Genomic DNA, 23,471 nt, shown 5'->3' with positions numbered 1-23,471 from the left:
TCCAGGAACTAGGAACTGGGGCATGAGGGAGTTGCTAAACAGTAAACATACAACTTCAGCCATACACTATAACTCAGCTGGAGAGGTGCACGGAACAGCATTGTGCACAGTCAGCAGTACTACACTGCACACGGACAGGGTATCAAGGGAGGAAATCACATGTGAAGCCATAATAAAATGTTCTTTTTCAAGAAAGACAAACAACAAAACAAGTAGCCTGTATAGCGAAACAACAATTATCTTGTATCTCAAAGTCTTGAGTAAAATATTAGAACACAGTATAGGGGCCCACCTCTTAAAAATTCTCATAATTCAATCTAGCGCTACAGTATTAACACATCCACGCACTTGACACAGAAGAACTGCAGACCCCTGTGCATGGAAGAGCCCTGGGAAGCATCCGTGAGGAAGTTTCAAAGGCTGGTACTTTTCACAGGAGTAGCGGACACTCGCCAGTTCCATGCCCCTGACCTGGGATCTGGGTGATGATGACTCTTACCCCATTTTCCAGATGAGGAAACCAGGACAGTGAGGGAACGGTAAACAGTTCATCGCGAGGCCATCTTGCTTCAGTCTGAGTTATCTCGCCTGTCTGCTGTGAGCCGGCCTCTGGCAGACTCCAGAAGTACCTTGATGCTTCCGAAACTGCATCTAGTGTAGTGATCCTTTAGTATTGTTTGTAAGTGAAGGTCTTCAGAATCGTGAGCACATTTGGCAGGTGAGGACCCTCAGAGGTACAAACACCATGGCCTGGAGGATCAAGCCCTGGCCCCGATCTGCTTTTTTTTTTTTTTCCCCCACCCTCAGTCTTTGACTCATGTGTTGATTAAACTGTCATCCAGTTCAGGAGGAAGAAAACGCATGCAGGAGAAAGATTGTTATGCTAAGCTTTGGTGCTAGGGGACTGTGCACTGTAAGTCCTGCTGAAACAATTACAGGCGAGGCATTGGTTGATGGACAAAATTTCCACTTAATAAAACATCTAAGCATTAGGAAAAACAGTCTTTTTCCTCTAACATTTAATTGTTGCTTTTATGTATATGGGTTAATATGCAAGCATTAAACGAACCCTTTCGTAGAGTCTGTGGTGTGTAACTGGGATACAGAAGCTGCAGTACCAGCAAGAGGAATGATTAACTTAAACATTAGCTAATGCCTTGTCTTTATTTAGCATTTGCTGTTTAATCAGTATACTTTACAAAAATTACAAATAATCCAATGGGTCACTGAAGAGACTTTCACTTTCGCCATGTTTCTTGATCTTTCTTTTTCTCCTCTTTCTCTGTGGCTCTTGGCACTTTAATGGGGGAGGTAGGCTCATTCCTGCTCTCTTCTAATGAGCTTTGATTGTACAGTGTAAGGAAACCTGGGGTCTGGAGAGGGCATTCATGTTGGATCCTAAGAGCCCCGGCATTTGTACTGTTGACTCCACAATCTTTTATCATATAACAAAGGGCACAATTGCACAAAATGCACTATCTATACAAAATACCTGTAACTGTTTTGTTAACCCAAGAGCTGACCTCTTTACGTGGAGTTTCAGGCTTAAAACCAGATCAAAGGGCGCAGTTGGGGCTCCGTCTACACAGTGACCTCCTCGCCACCTCTGAGCTCCCTGTGGGAGACACTGGGTGTTTTATCTTTGCTATCTCATCCCCAGAAAGCTCCTGACAGAGTTTAAGGACGAAACACCTGATCACGAGGCCCTGTGAGATGATGCGGGCGTCACACCTGAGCTAGGGAAGGGGCCCTTGGCACCTGCGGTGTGCCATCTTTTGAGGAGTTAGGGTGAGTTGCTGCAAAGGATGCCGCACAGGACACGTTCTTTTGTTGATGCTGAACCTCTGGCTGCTCTCCTGCTGCCTTAAAAGGAGAAAGATTCTTTGTAATGGAAAACAAGCAGGCTAGTGTCCTTCAGTATCTCTCATCTTTTAAAACTGTTAAAAATTGAGGAAAGTTTATCTAACATTTACCTGATTTAAAAATAATTTCAAATTTACAACAAAAGTACAAGAATAGTACAAGCTACTCCTGTTATATTTCACTCGGGTTCACCAGCTATGAATTCTTTTGTCTGTTTGTCTTGCCACCCTCCTCTTTCTGAAGTACATTTTTCCCCCTGAAACATCTGAGATTAGCTTCAGCCATGGTCTACATGTTTGTTGCTATGTGCTGCAGAATGTATTTACCAATATCATAACTTAATAAATTCAAGAGAGTCAGCGCTGATTTGAAATTCTCCATGAAAGACTGTCTGCTTGTTCATTGTGTTCTAGACGAGTTTTTCTCCTCTTCCAAAGACTGACCTGGATCACACACACCATTTGCTTATTCTTTCTCTCTTCTTAGCCTCCTTGCTTCTGACACAGCCCAAGTCTTCCTTCATCTTACACACCGCTGGCATTTTTGAGAGCCGCAATCCGTCGTGCCTTGCTGCATCCTCACGACCAAGCTAAGATTATACTTATCTGATAGGAATACTGCATTAAACGGTGCTGTCTTTCCCTCAGTGCCTCACAACAGGAGGCATGTTTAAAAAAAAAATCACCAAGTGATCACGTGATCATTTCATAGGTAGAAATTGTTCCATTCTCAACAAATACGGCCTTTATCAACAAGACCCTAAGCAGGAGGAAATACCAAATTACCCGGATGCTGGAATTTTATACATTAAACAGATTGCTTATAGATTTTGATTTCTATCTAGAAATTTTCATTTGTACGACATAATAACAGCCTAAAAATTATTTACTCCTGCTCTCAACTAAAGAAATCTCAGCATTTTGGGGGCGTGTGATGATGTGAAAGGAGACTCCTAATAATCATCTCAGTAACTTTATCCTGGGCGCGATGGTGCAGCCTAACCAGAAAACGAGGTCAAACAATGCTGGATCGAGAGCACAACCCTTCTCGCCTTTTCATGGATCGTTTTTCATTACACCGTAGCTAACTGCAAGCAAATATGAGTTTTTAAATGAAGAAGGAGTTGGCCTATGGCCACATGTATATAATGCACCCCAGCGACTCAAGACCTTCAGGGCAGATGCCCCTTGAAAAGAGAGTCCCTTTCGATTCGCTAGGTGTTGTAGTGTTAGCGCGAAGCAGTAGGTGGCGCTGTGAATATGCATTGATTTTTTTTTTATTATTATTATTATAAAATCTGGAAAGGCGAAGTAGTGTTCCTGAGATTTACTACGTGGCCCTTCTAAGTCAGTGGTTCTCAGTCTTCCTAATGCTGTGACCCTTTAATGCTGGTCCTCATGTTGTAGTGACCTCAACCATAGAATTATTTTGTTGCTACTTTGTAACTGTTCTTTTGCTACTGTTGTGAATTGTAATATAAACACCTGTGTTGTTGGATGGTCTTAGGTGATCCCTGTGAAAGGGATCGTTCCACTCCCAGAGGGTCACGACACACAGGCTGAGAACCTCTGTTCTCAGCAAAGGCAGATACTTGCTCCATTGAAGTCCTACTGACAAGAATATTCTTTTCCAACTTCTTAACAGCCTTCGTTGTAGATTTTTGTTGTCGTTTTTCTCCGTAATGCATCATCAGTGTAGCTTGGTGAACTTACCTCTAAGGCTAGCTACTTCCTTTGGCTTGGGGAAGACATGTCTTCACCCTTCAAGGAGTGATAGAGACTCAGAGGATTGAGGGTCTCTCTGAAAACCTTGTATGTTTCTTAGCCAAAGAAATGGATTTTGAAGAGTCATTTCATATTTTTTTACTTACTTATATGATGCTTAAACTTAAAAAAAAAAAAACACTTTTTTTCCCTAAAATTTGACTTAGTTTGAAATACTAGGTGGTGAATGTTTTACTTCTTAGGCCAAAATATCAAGAGGATAAGAGTGGTCTATATTTCATGTCACTTTTTATGGTTTTGGAATGAATAGGCAAGATGTGTGCCCCCCCCCCCTCTCTCTCTCACACACACACCCCTCAAAAACCTTACAAACAATGGCATCTTCAGACTCCTTAATGAATTCAGGCCTTGATTATTTGCACTGAGCGCAAACCTTTACTGGCTGATCAGCACCTTGAGGCACCCAACGTAAATTATGCAGATAGAATTATATTCTGTCTTTTTATTTTTTTTTAAAAAAAAACTTGAAGATATCATTAAAAGTATGTTTAACCAAACTCTTCAGATGAGAAAGAGCATAAATAATGAAATGGTATTCAAATTTGCTCCTTAAAATAAATGAGTTCTGTTTTCTATCTCAGACCAAGAGAAGTTATACATTCGAGAACCATGACATCATCTGAAATGCTGACATCTCTTACCCCCTCTTAACTAGCTGCTGTTCAAAGTGTGGCGAAAGTGCCAGGAGACTTGCTTTGTACTCTTATCAGTTGTTTAATAGCAAATGGCAGGGCATCTGTGAATCAAGGCTTTGATCTTGTACACCGACGGCTGTTGGCTCCAGCGCAAGAGACTTGGGGTACACAGAGCTGTCTCTGCAGACTCCAGGGGAAAAAGGCTGTTGATACACGGTCAATATTTGCATGATGCAATGATAATGCCTTCTTTATGGTAGGTATTTCTTTTACCAAAACACATAGGAAGCTTCCATTTCAAGAACGTGCTGTCGTTCTTGGAGATTCTCTTCCCCTCTTCGGCTCATACACGGCGTGTTTTCTTTCATCTTTCTGCTCCCCTTCCTGCATTCAGCATTTAACCACACATAAATGGAACACAATGAGTCACACACTTGAGGAGTTCATACTATTCTTTTTGAGATTGAAGTGCAAAGGAATTTGTTCAAGTTATCTTGCTGATAATTTATCAAAATCTTAAAGTCAGAATGTCCTGTTTGGGTTTTATGCACTTTAAATAATATTTTTAAAACAACTTTTGCTTTTACATTCTTCTCTATAATATTTAGCTAATTGACTTATAAACTTTGCCTTTTTTATATATGTTTGAAATTGACATGTACACATGTTGATGAAGTACAGAGTCATAAATCAACTCATGCACAGAGTGGGCAATGAGGAAGCCTGCTAAGTAACACAGCAATCTTCTTAGACATTTCTTGTTTCTGCGATGAGAAACTTAGGACTCCTCTCTTCTAGTCTTTATAAAATATGTAAGAAAGTGTTGTAACTGCCATCCTCTTGTGTTGTAGAGTGTTAGGACTTCTATATCATGGTAGTTTGGGTACCAACTGCTCAGTCTCTGTCTTTCCCCTCTCTTCTCTACCTTTCCTATTTTACAAAGAACTAATGCCTTTAAAAGTTAGTACATTTTGTTTATTTGTGTGTGTGTCCATATGTCATGGTGTGTATGTGTGTATGTGTGCATGTGTGTGTGTGTGTGCGTGTGTCTGTGTGTAGCTGAGAACAATTTGCAGAAGTTGGTCTCTTCTACTGTGACTCTAGGGACTGAACTCGGGTCATCAGGCTTGAGGACAAGCATCTTTACCAACTCAGCTCATCATCAGCCCTTCGCTGCCATTTTGATTATACTTTCCATATAGACTTCAGGTTAGTGTATCTTTTAACATCACTCAAAGGCTATATATAAGACTCATACTAGTATTTGAATGTAAGCTACAGAAAGTTATGTGAAGCTCCCATCAAAAGTTGAAAATTTCTCTTTCATTTTTCTTATTTCACATTATTTTAGAATTTTGGGCCTTTGCAATGATGATTTATATTCAGAGGGTAATTTTAGATGTAGCAAATATTTCCAATCATCTATTATTATCTAAGATGGTCTTCCCTTATGCAATCATTCTTCAACTTACGCTTTTAGTATATGAACGGCAGTAGATAGTGGTAAGAAACCAGACTGATATCTCATTCCACATCAATCAACACTTGGGGATGAGCCATCTGGGCCCAACACTGTGATATTTACTGGAAGAAATAAAAACAAATAAGACATAGTTCTTACCTCAGAAAGCATAGCCTTTGGGACGTGAACACTATTCCATCAAGTAAGCAGCTCACAGAAACATGGGGACTGTGAGAAAATTCTTTCTAATGTGTGTTCTGGGCAGATGAAAATGGGCTCGCTCTTTGTGCTGGAGTCTGACAGGCTTAGAGGAAGTGATGGCACAAGAAATGCTTTGTAAGGAACACCCAGACAAAGAAAGCAGTGTGAGGAAAAGAGGTAGGTGACAAGGGCATCTGGAGAAGCCGGCGTATTGAAATTTTATGAAAAACTGAAATACAAAATGGAAAGGAAATTGAGACGGGAAAGCCTGCAGAACTTGGCAGGCAACTAGATTATATGGAACCTTACAAATACTCTGAGGGTTTATCCTGAAATAATAAACAATACAGCATATCAAAACAGGAGGACTAGTCAGAGAAATCAAAGTGGCATCTCATCCCAGTTAGAATGGCTGCTATCAAAATTTGAAAAATAATAATTGGTGGTAAGGATGTGGGGGAAAAGGGAACTTTTATCTGCAGGTGGTGGGGGTGTAAATTTGTGCTGGTCCCATAGAAAACAGGATGGCGTTCCATCAGAAAACTAAAACAGAGCTGCCTAGGATCTACTGAGTGTACAGTCAAGAGAAATAGTCAGTTTATGTGTAAGGTAACTATATACTTTTGCTTATTGTTGTACTATTCAAGGTAAGTAGAGAGTCACCTTACCTATCAACAAATGAATGGATAAAGACAAGAAACTCTCACCAAGACAAAAGACTCCAGAGGCAATGATACACCACTGATAGTGTGGGGATACCCACAGAATATCCTGACAGAGATGGCAGAAAGAAACTGTAAGAATCCAGTCATTTGAGGGATCAATGCTGAACACATTTTACAATTTGAGCCTGTAAGGAGAAAGTCATTGGTTGAGTTTGCCCAGTGAGATCATACAGAATGAAGGAGAAGCACAAACACCAGCTTTGAAGGACCAAAGAGAAAGGAGGAAGCAAAGGAGGCTAAGAGTTAGGAGATAGGGAAAGGAAGGGAAGAATATTAGAAACCAAAGGAAGAACAGATGTTAAAAGGCATGGTCCCCAGAGTCAAGAACAAATGAGACATGCTCAGGAGAGATTTCACTACCTGAGACACTTAGGCCATTGCTAAAGATTCCCATCAGAAGAGTCTCATTTGGAATTTGAGTGGGTCGATGTAGTGAGAACTCTATTCAAAGACTAGGATTAAGCGACAGATGAAAAAGGAGTTATAGCGAATTCTTTCAACACTTACTGTAACGGTGAATGGCAGAGATAAAAGAAAAGAATTGTAATGTTGGGTATCAAAATGTGCTTTCAATATGAATAGTGGCATATGGTTCTTAGAGTGGGTAGTTCAACTTAAATCGTTCCTACTGTGCAGGGCTGGAAGAGTCATGCAAATTCACCAGAAGCCTTCCATTTTTTGGATTTTGACCTTTCCAGGGTTAACAATAAATGGTGAGCTATTGTCTTAGTCACTGCTCTATTGCTGTGAAGAGACACCATAACCAAGGAAACTCTCATAAGAGAAAGCATTTAATTGGGGCCTTGCTTACACTTTCAGGGGGTTAGTCCATCATTGTCACGATGGGTGAGCAAAGCAACATACACGGTGCTGTGGCTGAGATCTGTGTCCTGATTCATGGGCAGAGAGGAAGAGGAAAGACATGGAGCCTGGCATGGGTTGATGAAACCTGAAAGCCCGCCCCAGTGACACTCTTCCTCCAACAAGGCCACACCCCTTAATCCTTCTAATTCTCCAACAGTTCTACTCTGGCGACTAAGCATTCAAATACATAAGGCTGTGGGGGGACCATTTTCATTCATACCACCACAGATCTCTACATTGGGCAAGTCTCTGCCCCACCATTGCTGGGTGAACAACCAATACCCTCCAGTAGACTATGTTAGTAAGCTAAAATGTTCGGATGTTCAGTCCATTAGATGGGTTAAATACCAGTTTGGTGTTTAATATTTTCAGCTTAAAATGGGTTTATTGAAATGTATACCCCCTAAGTCAAGAAGTATCTGTGTAACGGATCGATTTACCCCCAAATGGTTGTTAAGCATTCATTTCTACAATTGCACAGAACAAGATTTAATTTTAAAACCCAGGATGCTGCAGGTGGACGTGCTTTCCAACTTGTGTTAATCTAGTGGGGGAAAAGAGTCCTCTTTAGTTTCCACTGCTGGATTTATTTTTTTTAAATACGGTTTAACAGACTGTGAGTCAGGTCTCCTAATCATTCTCCATAGCAAAACCCAGAGGACCACTGTGGAGTCATCTCTGTCTCCAGATGTAGGCACTTGCTGTACTCTGAGTGCTCCCTGTGTGTTTGGAAGGTCTGGAGTTACTTTGAAGGCTTCATGGCAGCCCGTTCAAGAAGCTCTCCATAATTCTGGAGAAAAGTGGGTCCCCTAGCAGCCTGTGCTGTTCCAAGGACAGTCCTTTAGTGAATCTCCCCTTGTCCAACCGTGCCCAGCATGAAAATCCCCCCAGAGCCCACTCTGCAGGTTGGAACCACTCTGTGCACGTCCTTCTGGTTCAGGCTGTGGTTCTTTCCCTTTGGTTTGTTCTTCATTGATACCCTCTCCTTTGATCATCTACTTTCTAGGATTTTTTTCTCCCCAGAGGCTTTAATCTGTCAGTTTGAAATATATATGTTTATTTGTATATATGTATATATATATATTAAGCTCAGGAACTCGATCTTTTAAAATATCTGTATTTTTTGAAGGTTGGGACCAGGAACGAAAGCACGTTTTGCCTGTTGTCTGGTTCCCTAAAGGAATACTGGTACAGTGGTTAACAGATAATTTGCATACAGCCAGAGTTATATTCAGAGAGCAGGCAGGCGTACAGCTGTGTGACAACTCAGCGCTAAGCTGCCACTCTTTATGCTTGAAAGAGTTTAATGACGAAAATGCTGTCTGTTTGGTGTCTAGTCGTGTGCTCTATAGGCATTGTTTTAAAGAAATGAGTTGGTATTCTACAGCACCAATTCAGTTTCTCTTCGCTGCTATCTCTCCCTCTGCCATTTTACACATAAAATCATTGTTTGCTGTCTGTGCTATTTACTTACTCTATCTTGGGGACAATTTATTTTTTTTAATTTGAGTAATTTCTAATAATTTTTTCCTAAGTGTGTTAGTCAATGACAATAATGCCTAGAAACCATAAAAGAAGATCAATTTTCTTAATTTTGTTTTTCTTTCCTTTTTTGAGTGGAGAGATGTCGTATACTTTTTTCCTGTCTTCTGGAATGAGCGTTTCGTGAAAGAAGTCACAGTGAGGCCGTATTAGACTGGCTTGTCTATCCAGCTCGCCCTAAGCAAAGACGTAGCCAGCATGGAAGCCCTGACACTCATCTAAGGCTTAGACTGATACATTGTACTAAGAGTTTACCATCTACTTGTTTGCCACCACTGTGGGCTGTGGAATGTAGTCTGTGTCATTGCCATCGTCCTTGCACCATTTCTGTACTGGTTGTGGGCGGGCTCTAGTTTCTCAGCCAGGGAACGGCTCCTTGGACCTCTCTCTCTCTGCCTCTCTCTCTCTGTCTCTGTCTCTGTCTCTCTCTGTCTCTCTCTCTGTCTCTCTCTCTCTGTCTCTCTCTCTCTCTGTCTCTCTCTCTCTCTGTCTCTCTCTCTCTCTGTCTCTCTCTCTCTCTCTCTCTCTGTTGTTGTTGTTGGTTTTTCGAGACAGGGTTTCTCTGTAGCTTTGGAGCCTATCCTGGAGCTAGCTCTTGTAGACCCAGTTGGCCTTGAACTCCCAGAGATCTGCCTGCCTCTGCCTCCCAAGTACTGGGATTAAAGGCGTGTACCACCACCGCCCGGCTCTTAGTCTCTTCACTTATTTGCTGATCTCATCTGTAAGTGCAGTAGAATTACAACGCACGATGCACAGTGACTCGGCAAACAATCACGGTGAAATCGTTCCTTACCGCGACACCTCATACCTTAATAAAATAAGCTTCTAACAATAGCAATGCTTTTCTCTCAGTTTCAGGAATCTTTAGAAGTACGCTCTCTTATTTAGGAATCTTCAGAAGTACACTGTCTTATTTAGGGATGCTTGATGCCAGCTTTCAGCTCCTCTTTCTTCCTCTTGGTTCCCATGATGCTTCTGAGCATCCCCCCCCCCCCCCCAGGACAGGATGTGATGTAATGGGTAGAAGTTAATTCATTCTCACCCTAGTTTGTAAGCTAAGAAAGTTTGCAGGAGAACAAGTCGGGCTGTCTGCCAAAACGGTTTTTTTATGTGGTGTTTTTCTGTGATTCAAGGGGAAGCAATTTCACATGTAGCTTTTCCTCCAGTCATAGCATCTTTGGTGGTGGTTCCTTCATTTGCTACCAAGAGTTAACATTCTTTCAGCTATATGTCACCGTTTCTGAGACAAGCATGCCTGCGGGGCTGGAAATGTTGCTTAGAATTTCATTTTTAAAAGAAAGCCTACCTCGCTGTTTGTCTTTGCTTTGATTTAAATCAACAGTAATTTGTTAAGGCTTTAGAATGCAATTTACTCCTGTCCAGTTTCCAAGAAAGGGTGAACCTTACAATGAGATGAATTAGGAAGGCAAACCGTAATCAAACACTGCAGAGAGCTGGGCAGACCCAGTGAATGCTAAGGGTGCCACAAACAGACCAGACCCTGCTTGGAAAACGCTGTGTGAGGGAGGAGGAGCCCCCCCTCATGCCACATGGTTCTGTGCATGAATGGGATTTTCCCCAAAGCATCACCAAATTGATACTGTATTTTTTTTTTTTTCTGGGACTTAAGCAAAGACGAGAACTCTTTGAAAAAGGCTGTTCCAAACCCATGTCTTTGCTCAAGGTCTGCCTGAGGATATCTGATCCATCTAATAAAGATGTGGAATCAGAAGCAATTCCATGTCTTTCTCAGCTCCAGCTAAGAAAGTCTCCCTTGAAGGGGTGGCGGTGCAGAACGCGGGATCTGGTACAAGACAGCACAGCCCCGTGGGCAGACACTGCTACTGACTATGGCCTTGGATGAGTCCTTGAACTTCGGTTTTTCCTTAACTATGAGGATAAAAATACCTTGGTATTGATGCTAGAACGAAGTGTGATAATGTGGGCAGAGTGTAGAGCATGCTGCCTGGCTCGCTGCAGATGCTCAATAAACACTGGCAGTCGCTAATATTGCCGTTATTATTTTTGGATGGGGTTACAGGTAGCTCAATATAGCCTTGAACTTGCTGTGTAGCTAAGGCTGACCCGAATTCTTGACCCTCCTGCCTCCGCCTTCAGAGTGCTCAGTTTGTAGCCGCCGCCGCAATCCCCAGTGCTCCTACTATTATTGCTAAAACAATAACAAGGCAAACATTGTCTCTCCACTCAATAAATGCCTGTTGTGTGTTTAGTATATGCTAAACTGGCCAAGTTCTTGAAATTAAAAAAAAAAAAAAACCCCTTATTCAGTAACCAAGATCAGAACGTCCATCTCTAGTTGTTAATGATGGCAGGTTCTGGTTCCTGACTTTAAATTTTTGTTGTTGGGGGCAGGTTCACTGGTTCATTTTCATTTTTGTGTATTGTTGTTGTTTAGATTTATAGGTGGAATGCATCTTCAAAGTGCCTTGGTAGTCGCCAGTCTTATCCCCTGTTAGAGCTGCCTGCCTTATCCCAAGGACCTGGGTACTGAGAGGAAGCAGCGGGGCCGGTCAGTGGCCCTGAGACCCACTTGGTACGAATGCCTCTGTGTATGTCACGTTCCTAGGAAGCGTACCTCATACACCTCACACCGTCACAGGCATCTTCTCATGTGATGCTCACTGGTCATTTACGAGGATGTTGGTTTTATGCCCATTTCATGGATGCTGGAGGGACCACACAAGAGAAGTTACAAATTAAGGAGAATGGTACCTGTCTTCCCGGCTTGCAGTAAGGAATGACAGGCTATAGACTTAATGTGTTGAGGAGGGAAAATAGCACAAAGATTCAGTCCTTTGGATTCAGATTCCAGGTTTCCTCTTTCTTGGCTGAATGGTCTTAGATGAGTTACTACACGTCTCTAGGCTGAGTTCATCACCCACAAAACAGACTTTTAATTCTCTTTGCTTATTTGTTTTCCTCAAGACAGGGTCTCTCTCTGTAGCCCTGGCTGTCCTGAAATTCACAGAGATCTACCTGCCTCTGCCTCCTGAGTGCTAGGATTAAAGGTGTGTGCCACCACTGCCTGATGCCGCCCAATGACTTTAATTCTTTAACGACAAAATTTTAGTGTTTCACTCAGGTAGGCAGGTCAGCTCCAACATTTTTTAGACTCAAAGGTTAGTGCATTTTAGTTATGTTTAGTGGATAACTATGGCATTTGACTGTTTTCTCAAATTAGTAAACTCCAGGAATCAGGCTTGTAAACAGGGCCAGTATTTAAAACACCGCTGCTACAATGTTTTCTCATACAAGCATTGTTACCATGGATAAATTCCTAGGAAGTGGCTCTACCTCTGCCCAGCATGGAGTCCCCCTTACAGTTCTGTTTGCTGCTGTACCTCTGGCAGCTTGGAGTCTGAGCATACACACCAACGTCTACCTTCCTGGAAAATGCTCTTTGAAGCAAGGTAGACTGTGGGCCGGGGAATTGTCTAAGCTTTCTATTAATCTCTAAAGATGAGAGGTAATCCCTTCACAAATACGGGGATGGGGGCTTCTCTGCAGATGGCAAACAATAAACAATAAGGTTGTTTTTTATTTATTATTATTAAATCCCGACTCTTTCAGTCCTCCTGTGTATAGCCCTCAGCAATAACCTAGCCCCGGCTTCCTCTCTGAAGGATTTAAATGGAATGACCTTAATTCTTGCTTTGTTTGCACTCTATCTCCTAAGGGGCTGCAATGAAGTCCAAGACAAACAGTAGATTAGCAGTGGTTCCTTTTATATGGATGATTAGTTTCTAAAATATGCTGAAAAGAAACAAAACCAACCGGGGGTTGGGGGTGGGCGGGGGGATGAAGATGTGGAGTGGCAGTAAGGCAGAAGCTTTTGTTGGGGAGTTTGAAACAGCCCCTTCCTTTCTATTGGTCACAGGTACCAAGTTTCTGATACAGTGTTTCCTTTGTGTGAAGGCTTCATCAGGCTAGAATATATGGTATTAAGGGGGGGATTGGTAAGTGTTGCTAAACAAATATTATTTCACTGCCTAATTGGGGGCTAAGAGGAGAGTAGACTGGGGATGTATTCAGAAAACATTTGCTCGTGGCTCATCCGCCACTTTCGTACAGTAGCGTCTATCAAGTGGCCGCCGGTCTCCAAATCAGAATTCCAAGGATGCTGTCGTGTGGAGTCATTAAGAGGGGCACAGCTTCTTAGAATCTCCTTCAGTCCCTCTGGATTTAAAGGAATTTGCAGGGAAACTTCCAAGACACCTTAGCTCTATCCAAATGAGAGCCGGAGCATTATAGTTTCGCAGGGCTGAACGTGCATCTCTGGAAAGGGAAAAAAATTGTATAAAGCAACAGAGGAAAATGTCTGTGCATTAGCTTCTATTTCCTTTAAGGGATGGGAGAGTGCTCCTGAGATTGTTCCATTCAATTTAAAGTTAAATACAAATGTGAAAGGCTGGGAGACGTTAATAAGATGATCCACCTGCTTATAATAATAGGATAATTCACATCTCTATTGTCAAAGCGGTAAGGCTCCTGACCAGGTCAGTCATTAAACTCAATGTGTTTCATTCTTTGGGGCCATTTCACTTAGATTCCCAGCACCACTTGTCTGCCCTTCTTTTCCACTGTGCACCTATCTTTCAAATTTAGTTCCATTAGGTGGACGCTTGCATCATTATGAGGCCTGATTCCATCATTTTCAAAGTGCCAAGCCATTTAAATACAGTACGGCCCTTGGCCATATTTAGTCCAAACATTTACACACATCCACGCTCATTCTTATCTTTTTAAATAGGATGCAGGGCTTATTTTTAAATTACCTCCTCATTCACACTCCATAAAAGCATCAAGAGACACCATCCAGAGGATTTTAATTCTGGTCCTCAGGTGCTGCTTCCAGTTCCTGGGATTGCCATTAAATCCCAGCTCCAGCAGAATTCTTGGCTTGACAGTCTCATGTCAAGGCCAGAAAGACAAGACAGAAACAGCCATCTTCATCTTTCCAAGAATGATACTATGTGGCGGGGCACAGAGGCTCTTGCTTTCTCTGTGTATACTTAACTCATGGTGTTTTTAGATAAGGAGCTCACCCCCCCCCCCACAAAGTAACCTCCATAAGAAACTGGGGTGTTTAAAATGAGCCCAGTGCTTACTGAAATCTGAGGCATGAGTGATTTATTTCTGGTGCCGATTAAATATGCATTTATTTGGGAAGGCATCCGCTAATATAATGGTCCTTGTGGTGATCTGAGTAATGTGCCTCACCCTAGAGTAGCCTACCAATTCAGGAAAGCCTAGGCTTTCCTTGGACCCTTGGCAAACCTGCTCTACAAATTCCTTTCCCTTTCTACAAGAGTCCTCTTCTATTAGGTCTCTCTAGCCTCTGTCATTCATTTGCCTCCTAGGACAAGGTTCCCTGAAGACACCAAAGTCTGAACCCTTTTGCTTCCCCTCCTATGCAGAGACGGGCACCATGAAATCTCCCTCCTCGGTTTTAAAGGATGTGGACCAAAATGTTTCTTACGCTTTTTTTCCTTAACTAAACAGACTCCACTCTCCTCTGGGCCTAAGCCTGCCCTGTCTCACTGTGTACAGGGAAAAGAAAGAGAGAGAGAGAAAAAAAGAAAAAGCCAATGCAGTAGGGCCTACAGCTGAGTGTGTGTAGAATCCTCAAATGATCACAACCGTGTGATTGTCCTGGGTACACTTCTTTGATAGGCCTGCCATTTGTCCCCACTCACCTAGAGAGCGTGTGGATAGCCTGAGAGGTTTGTGTGCGTGCGTGCGTTTTAACAAATTTTCAAAAGTTGCCATGGGGAGAGACTAGCGAGAAAGCTCTTCACAAAAGAAAATTATTTCCACGGCATCATCACAAGGAAAACGCCCGTGCAATAGATATCTCTGAAGGTCGACTGCAATCGGAACTAATTGGGAGGTTTGCTCCCCTCCTGTAATGGGCCTTGGAGAAGTGATCTGTAGCCAAACACTTCCTGCCACGAGTGGTTTGGACACCCTCTAAGCCAAAGGGAAGGCTTCTCTAAGCCGCCACTTGCTCAAGTCCCCGAGGGGGTCACCACCTGCCTTCTCCTATTCTCAGCTCTGGTCACTGGGTAGATTGTGCTCCAAAAAATTATCTTTTGTCTTCAGGACATCACTCTCTCCCCACCCCAGTGTTAATAGGAAAAAAGGAGCTGGAGGCAAGAAGCCCATCTTGACTCCTCAAGATCACAGCCAAAGAACAGCATAGGCTGCGACTGAAATCAACGCCAATCTTGGTGAAGATACTCCATTAAGCCAACAACAGACAACAAGCTTGGGAATGTTTTGTATGATGATGAAATTGGCCGGAGCCCCTGTGCTGCAGGGAGGAAGGGAGCACGATCCGGGAAGTGCTGGCACGGCTCTTTGAAGTGTGTCTGTTGTGATTGCCAGCCGCTTTCCTCAGATCCTTGCCGAATATTATGCCATTAAACAGTGTGAAAGAAAATCAAAATATATGTTTACCGGGTACTAAATAGTAAGTGCCTTTCAAATGCTCTTTAATGGACAGACTTTAAAGTCCTTGTAGAGCACCCTCACAATCCAAGAGCAGCGTGTGTCTCTCCGGAAACCACCTCGAGGGGCTGAAGGAGTACTGGCTGTGAATTGCCTACGCCCTGCGCCCTGCGACTCTGGTCCCTTAAAGGCATCTGTAGAGAGCTGAAAGGCTTTCAGGCATGCGTGTCGGTCTGTAGTTTTAATAGAAAAATTGGTGATCTCTCAGCCACATTTTCTCAGAAACCGAGTGACACGACACTCAAAGTGGAGTTTAACATAATGACAGGCATACTTCCTGGAGGGATTCAGGGAAGGAATGTATGCTTGCCAAGGAGGTTCTGTGGGTTTATATATTTAATCAGGGACTCACCATACACAAGAACTTGTGGTGCAGAATCCAGAAACGATCAAATCCATGGATACGTTAAAGTGCAGTTTCGGAGCGTCTCTGAACATGCCGCACTAAAGACACTAAAGAACTCACAGGAAGAGCAGGACTAAAGCGGGACGGAACCATTGTGAACCTCAGTATCTGGCAGAATCAGAATTAGTAGCATAAAAAAAAATGACCTAGTTGGAATTAAGGGATGAATGCAAAACTGTCTAGGAAAACCTAAAATTGAATCCATGTCTCCTATCTTCTTGGGTGAAAGCACAAATGCTAATAGTATACCTTTAAGGGAACCGCAAATAGAAAAACGCATGGGAATAGCCTTTTTATTTTTGGCGTAAAAAGGCGAGACAAAAGCATAAAACTTAACACTGCTACTGTTATGTTAAAACCAGATCTTTAGCCTAGAAGGAACTCAAGATATTTAAAAGTCAGATGACAAATTGGGAAAAATATTTGCAACTCATAATACAATCAAATGTATAATTTCTAAAATATAAAAATTAGCACTCCTCAAGAAATAAAAATAAAATATTTATAAAAAGGCTTAACATAAAAATTGACTCCTCAGGCCATAAAGCGACATTTGACGTCACTAGCAACAGAACTGAAATTAAAATGATGACACAATATTGTTTCTTTCTATCTGATCAGCACGTTCCGAGAGTTTAACTTATCCTTTGATGGCAAGGAATGAGAAAGCAGGTCCTTTCTCCATCGTTGATGGGGTGGGAATTGGAACGAACCTTCACAGAAGGGAATTGAACAATTTTCATCAAAATTACAAATGCAAATATACTCTTTAACCCAGAAATTTCAGTTCCGGGATTTTATCTTTCACATATTTTTGCATATATAAGACCCAAAATTTACACGTGTTTATTTGAGAAGGGGAATCTGGATAGCAGCCCAAATGTCCATCAAAAGGGATTTACTGAGTAAGCTACAGTGCACCCAGACAGTGGAATATTATGCTGCTGTAGAAAGAAGAAACAGAAGCAGAAAGAGCAGTGTGTGCTGGGACAAAATTACAGCCAAATGTCGTGCTGTCGAGGAGCACAGAGCCGTGGGACTAGTGTGGTGCCAAGTGCAAGCAAAAAATAAAATAAGGGTCTCTGTTAGCATTTTCAGACCTAAGGAAACTCTGGAAAACTACAAAAACGACGAGCAAACAGAATTCCTAAAGCAATGGAGAAGCAAGAGAAAGCTAGATGAGTGGGTTTCAGACACAGAAAGAAAGACTGTCACAGGAAACCTTTTTATCCTTTTTATTTTCAAATAATAATTTTACTAAATGGTACCCACTTAAGACTTTGCAGCATTTAGTTAATTAAATGAAATAGCTAAATAAAAATATATTATTCTAAGTTTTAGAAAAAAAGTGTTTATAGTGAAAACATACACTATGATTAATGCCAAGCATTACTGATTAGGAAGGGCGTGTGTCTAATGAAGCTGTGATGGATGATTTAGCGCAGCGCTTACAGGAGCCATTATTAATTTCCCTAAGGCATGCGCTCATCATCTATGGATGCTACACACTTCCCTTTTCTTAATTCTAAAAATCAGAAAAATTGGTAAATAGAGATGGGATTGTACTTATATTACTTACCTTCAAAAAGACTTTACTAGGCTTTGAATATAAATCCTTTGTAGTCAGGTTTCAAATTTAAAAAAAAAAATCATCTCTATATTCCCAAAGTGGGATTTGACCATAACACTATATAATCACCCAAGGACAATTTTCTCAACACCTCATTCTGGCTCAGTCTTGATGTCTAACATGGCGTCTTCAGGTTAAACAGAATATAAGGTTAAAATAGTACAGCCTCCCTAGCCCAAGAGCCTCTGTGACGATTGTATGGTTAAAAACTATATTTACTCTAAATTGCAAAATGCTGGGAATTGTATGTAATATTTAAGTTGCAGTGATTGTTCTCGTAATAAATGTAATACCCAGCAGCATTTTCCATAGACGACGGAGTTCATCATTAGTGCCATTTTGCCTCTTTATAATAATGTGCTCTTCCCTTTTGAAAAGCTTGGTTATTTCTTTGGTTGGGCCTATTTGCTCCTTTTTTATGTGCGATTTTTCAATACTACGAAATGATGCGGAGCAAAAAAGGTCCATCCACTTCACTTGTGTTGCCTCCTGCGTTACCTAAACCACAACAGAACAATGACAGACAACAGAGCCTTTCTCCTCTCTAACAATTCAGTCACCATGACAACCAGCAGAAGAACGTGGGGCCAGGAAAAAAAAAGCATTGAGCTTGAGGGACTAGACTAATCAAAAAATGGAATAACATGGTAACAATTACACTGATGAGTGAGAGGGAGGCCACACATGCATTCAGACACCTATGGCACCGCAGACTCAATGCATTCAGCATGTCGTGTTTAGTGTCTTGTGTTTTTTTTGAGAGCAGGTAAATAGATAAGATCGAATTGTGTAACAGAATGTCAGTGCTCTAGTTAAATAGAAAATTCCTTTCCTTTGGCAGTGCTACTTGAAGCGCATTGAAGAGGGTTTAGGGGAGATGAGGTTTTGAAGTGAAATGTGTAATAGAGACAATATGAGTGCCACAGGCAACGTTATTTAGTTTTAAAAAAGTAAACTTGGCTGTGCGCCCCTCCCCCTTTCTCAAACATATAGGCACACATAAAAGGAAAATGCGCCGGGTTAGAGGCTGACATGATCTTAAAATCCAGCTTCACGTCAGAAATATACGGGATTCATATCCCTTAGCACGGTCCCAGGGTCTATTGATTTCTGCAGACAAAAGCGGGCATTACCATCTTACCCGGGGTAATTCTCATGCCGGGAGAAAGTTCAGCGGATGGGGTCATCGTGATGGACTGTTTTGTGTCCAGATAACAGGAGTGCGTTATCATCACCTCCCGCCTCCACAGCTGCCTCGGTTTACCCTCTACAGCATTCTTCCCTCGCTTATGAGGGATTTAGTATAATGTACGTGTCTGCTTCTCTTAAGTGCCATTTCTGTCGGCAAATTCTTGATAACAGACAAAGGTAGCTGAGGCCTGAGCAGGTTTCACACACACTGACTTCTGCCTCAAGTTGTCTTATTTTTTTTTCTCACTTGTTTCTTACATTTTACCCATTTAGTGCACATGGATGTGTGTGCCTCTGTGAGGATGCGCACGTGCCAAGCCTCAGCATGCAGGTATTTCTCTCTCCTTCCACCATGTGGTCCTAGGTATCAAATTCTGGCTCTTAGGCTTGGATGCAGACCCCCCCCCTCCCCTTCTCACTTCTTTGTTTGCTATGCTTCCTTAATTGGTGGGCATTTTAGTGTATCACACCTTCTGGTTTTAGTAACCGGCCTTTCACAGGCAAGTTTTTCAAAATGTCCCTTCAACAGAAAGTTTTAGTTAAAATTGTTTCACTAATTTGTGAATGGAACCGATAGCCTCCTCTCAAAGGAAATGGGAAAGGCCTGAAGGGATGAAGGACAACCCTCTCATCCCCACTGGAGATGAGAAGAACTGAGACCGAACCTGTCAGTTGCCCAGTGGGGGTTTTCTGTGTTCAGATGGAGCTGTATGTAAGCTTCCAGTCTGCAGGCTGTGAGCTGGCCTGACCCTAACCCCCAGTTACCATCACTTAGTACTGACTCTGTCACAGTTTCTTATTCTACTTAGTTATTGTTACTTCCGGTGACTCTGTTATAACGTGGGATGCTTTTTGACTTTATGTTGCCATTAAAAACAAAACAAAGATAGAAAGAAGAAACGTAGGGATGGGTGCCCAGAAGAAGAGGTAAGAAAATGAGGTGACGTAGGCCCCCCTGGAAATGCTGGTTGATATTGAGGTCTTTATGAATGAGAGGATGGTTTTCTTTGTTTTGATCTTGGTCTAGGACCGAAAGCTTCAGGCTAGAAATCTCTTATTAGGACTCTAGCCCAGAAGTTCTCATTGTGTGGGTTGTGACCCTTCTGGGAGTTGAATATCAGAGACCCTGCATATTAGATATTTCCATGACAATTCCCAGCAGCAGCAATGTTACAGCTGTGAAGTAGCAATGAAATAATTTTATGGTTGGGGTCATCACAATACGAGAAATGGTATTAAAGTTCACACGTTGGGAAGGTCGAGAGCAGCTGCTCTGAGCTGTTTTTCCTGGATTAACTTTCCTCAGGTGGCGAACGGCAGGGTAAGGATGGCGGTAACAGCTTCTCGAATGTGAGCTATTCATTCACAATTCCCCAATTTCCCAAAACAAGTCTGCGGCAAGTAAGACAAGATGGGGGTCAATAAAACAAACTCATCAGGACAAACTAAACGGCAGGGGGGGGGAAGCCATGAAGTGGTCAGGGAAGGAAACAGCATTGTCAAGAAATCCTGGGGGCTGGAGAGATGGATTGAGCAACTAGGAGCACTGACTGCTCTTCCAAAGGACCTGGGTTCAATTTCCAGCACCCACATAGCAGTTCACAGCTGTCTGTAACTCCAGTTCCAGGGTATCGGACACCCTCATACAGGCATACATGCAGGTAAAACCCCAATGTACAATAAATAAATAAATTTTAAAAATAAAGAAAAAAGAAAGAATGAAAGGAAGGAAGGAAGAAAGGGAGAAAGAAAGAAAGAAAGAAAGAAAGAAAGAAAGAAAGAAAGAATCCCGACAAGGGTGGCCCAGATGGTTCAGCATTAAAGGTGTCTGTTGCCTGCCTGACCACCTGAGTCATAATCTTGGACCCACTTGTGGAAGCAGAGAACAGAGTCGCACTATCAAGCCATCTCTCCACATGTATACTGTGTTGTGTGCATACGTACACACATACACACCCATGCACATGCACACACGCATAATAAATGGATAAAGGTAATCAAGTTTTAAGCCTTTAAAGTACACACACACACACACACACATGCCAAGAATATCTAATTCTGTGTTCCATAGAGTGAGCAGGGGGACCCTGTGGATTACATAGCCCTCCTTGACTTCAAAGAAGTCATGCTGGCTCTCCTTTCCTGGCCCTTTGCTCCTCCAAGGGGGTGCCTGGCCCTAGGAAGTGGAGTGTGGGAGGAGAGGTTGGCAACACAGAAGCCACAGGAAGCTGACTTGGCAAGGTTGGAGACAACCCTCCTTGAGAAACACCCATCCTCTCGCCCCACCCATCCTCTCGCCGTTGGATGCTGCCCATCCTGAGCCATGAGAGGAAGGATGGAGCCAAGGGAAAGGGGACAGTTCGTGTTCTCCAATGCACACAAAGGAGATCTAAGTTCCTGAAAGGTTACCGCGGTGTCTTTAGAACTCACCATTAAGTATAGGGCTTGAATCTGCCCCAAATATTTGTTCATCCTAAAGACCTTCTTGCTGTCATGACAGAGAGCTGGTGGCTGGACCAGGAAGAGGCTCCTTCGGTGCAGCCTACCTCCCTCCCTGAAGAATTCCTCAAGAATGCTGGGGAGCTGCTGCCAGGAGCTTTTATTCAAAATTCATGTGAAAACACCAGGAGTGTTGTTCTATCTAGGGGATCTTTTTTTTTTTTTGCAAAGGTGAGAAAATGGCTAAATCGGCTTCGTAGGAAATAAACAGTGGTAGCCTGAGTAGACCCACACTTTGCAAAAGCCAGGCCCTTTTATTTAGATAACATAAGCGTTGCCATTCTCTGATATTTTATTTTACTGAGAAGGAAATCTACTTATCAGTTTCAACACCCTCCTCTAGCTTGCCAGACGAGAGGGCACAGAAACTGGGAGAAATTTATCTTTTAAATATTTCTATTATACTCAGCAACAGTCAGTGCCGTCACCACGAAGGACTCCTCTAGTGTTTTTTTTTTTTTTTTTCCTGTGGATGAAGCAGGAATCAAAGGACTTTCCGCTCTGCCTCTGGAGGACAGTACAGGCATGCACACACTGAGCCCGGCATTGCCATGAGCTCTGAAGATGCTTCAGGGAGTCAGCGGCTCGTGCACCTGCATCAAGGCAAGAGTCATTACATCCCGGGAAATTCGCTGCAGCGTGACAAGGTGGATGAAGCTCCCAAACCGAGTTTATTCCTCTCGAGTTCTCCCTCTTTTGTTTCCCTGAAGTTGTCCCTCACATTCTAGAATATGTCTGAAGGAAGGAGCTCCCTGAGAACTCAGACATGGAAAGGAAATTAGTGAGTTAAACTTCCCCCATCTAGACCTTCACTGTAGGGTGACAAGGTTGTCCAGTGACAAAAGTGTCTTCACTGGGTAAGCAACAGCTCGGTTCCATGCTCTCCTCCTGCTTGGACTCGTGTAATAATCCATCATTAATTAATTAATTAATTCATTCATTCATTCAGCGCATTATCAGTGAGCATGTGTTATATAGGCTGGCAGTCACCTAAAGATGCTGACAACTATATGGCTCATATGCACAATATGGGAAACAAAAAAAAAAGCCTTTGAAAAGTAAGTTGGGGAAGGAATAAACCATTTGAAGTCTAGTTACTTCTGCCGCACTGCTACATTGTTGACCAGAGCCCATCTCTGATTTGTGTGCTTGCTGTGGTCTAGAGACGTAAGGTGTAGCTTGCCACATTTTAGCTGGGTCATCACAGAAATGTTATTTAACCTCCACAGCCTCAACACTTTGTCTGTATAATGAGAGTTCTGATTCCAAGTTCAGAATTATGCTATGAAACCTGCACGAACCTGCATGTGCGCACTTTGACACAGTGCCTGCCACATGGTAAGTGCGCAGTGAATGGAAAATGCTCTTGTCTTGACTGTGGCTTTCTCCCGTCCTCAGGGGCCTCAGGGGCTATTTGCTTGCATCTAACATTGGGGTCTCTTTACTTCCTCCACTGGCTTGCTTGGCTCTGACATAAGTTGTCCACATCTCCAGGAACAAGAGGAGGAACGGACCTGATTGGAAGGAGAACTTTTCTGCAGGGAAAGGCCGTTCCTGTAATTAACAAGCAGGCGTAAAGAAGTGCTTGAGGAAGATTATGTTTCCAGTCCTCTCCTCGAGCCATTGCCCGAGGCTTCAGCCTCTGCCTGCCATGGCAGAGAGCAGTGAAGATGGTTGAGTTGAGAAGGGTGGCCTCAGTGAAAGACTCTGAAGATTTGAGAGCTAGCACCTCTGGTCCCCAAGACTGTCCCAAAAAGCTTCCAACTTTGTAGGGACATCCTCCTATTTTGTTAGGCTAGAAAACACATGGAGGGGATGGCCCAGCTGTGCTCACCCCGTGACCTTAGTGTCTACCTCAGTATACAGCAAGTATTCGTCCAATGTCATGGAGTGACCGAGTTAATGCAAGGGAGGCCAACATTTTTGTTTTGTTTTGTTACTTCAGAATTTATGTGACATTTCAAAAGGAAAACATGTCAAATATAATGTAGAATCATGTGTTTTGGGGTAGTTTTACAGATTTATGTATTAATAACATAATAGCCCTGGTTTTTATCAAGTGAGCCTTGACTTCACTTGTAGGGCAGAGGGCACTATCTTTTCTAGACTGAGGAATTCCGTGGACATGCAGGGGATGG

Source organism: Alexandromys fortis, unplaced genomic scaffold (genome assembly GCF_014885135.2).
Source record: "Alexandromys fortis isolate MF-2015 unplaced genomic scaffold, M_Fortis_MF-2015_v1.1 scaffold_35, whole genome shotgun sequence".
In the NCBI taxonomy this organism is placed as follows: Eukaryota; Metazoa; Chordata; class Mammalia; order Rodentia; family Cricetidae; genus Alexandromys; species Alexandromys fortis.
The sequence above is the reverse complement of the archived record's forward strand: the minus strand, read 5'-3'. Positions refer to the sequence as shown.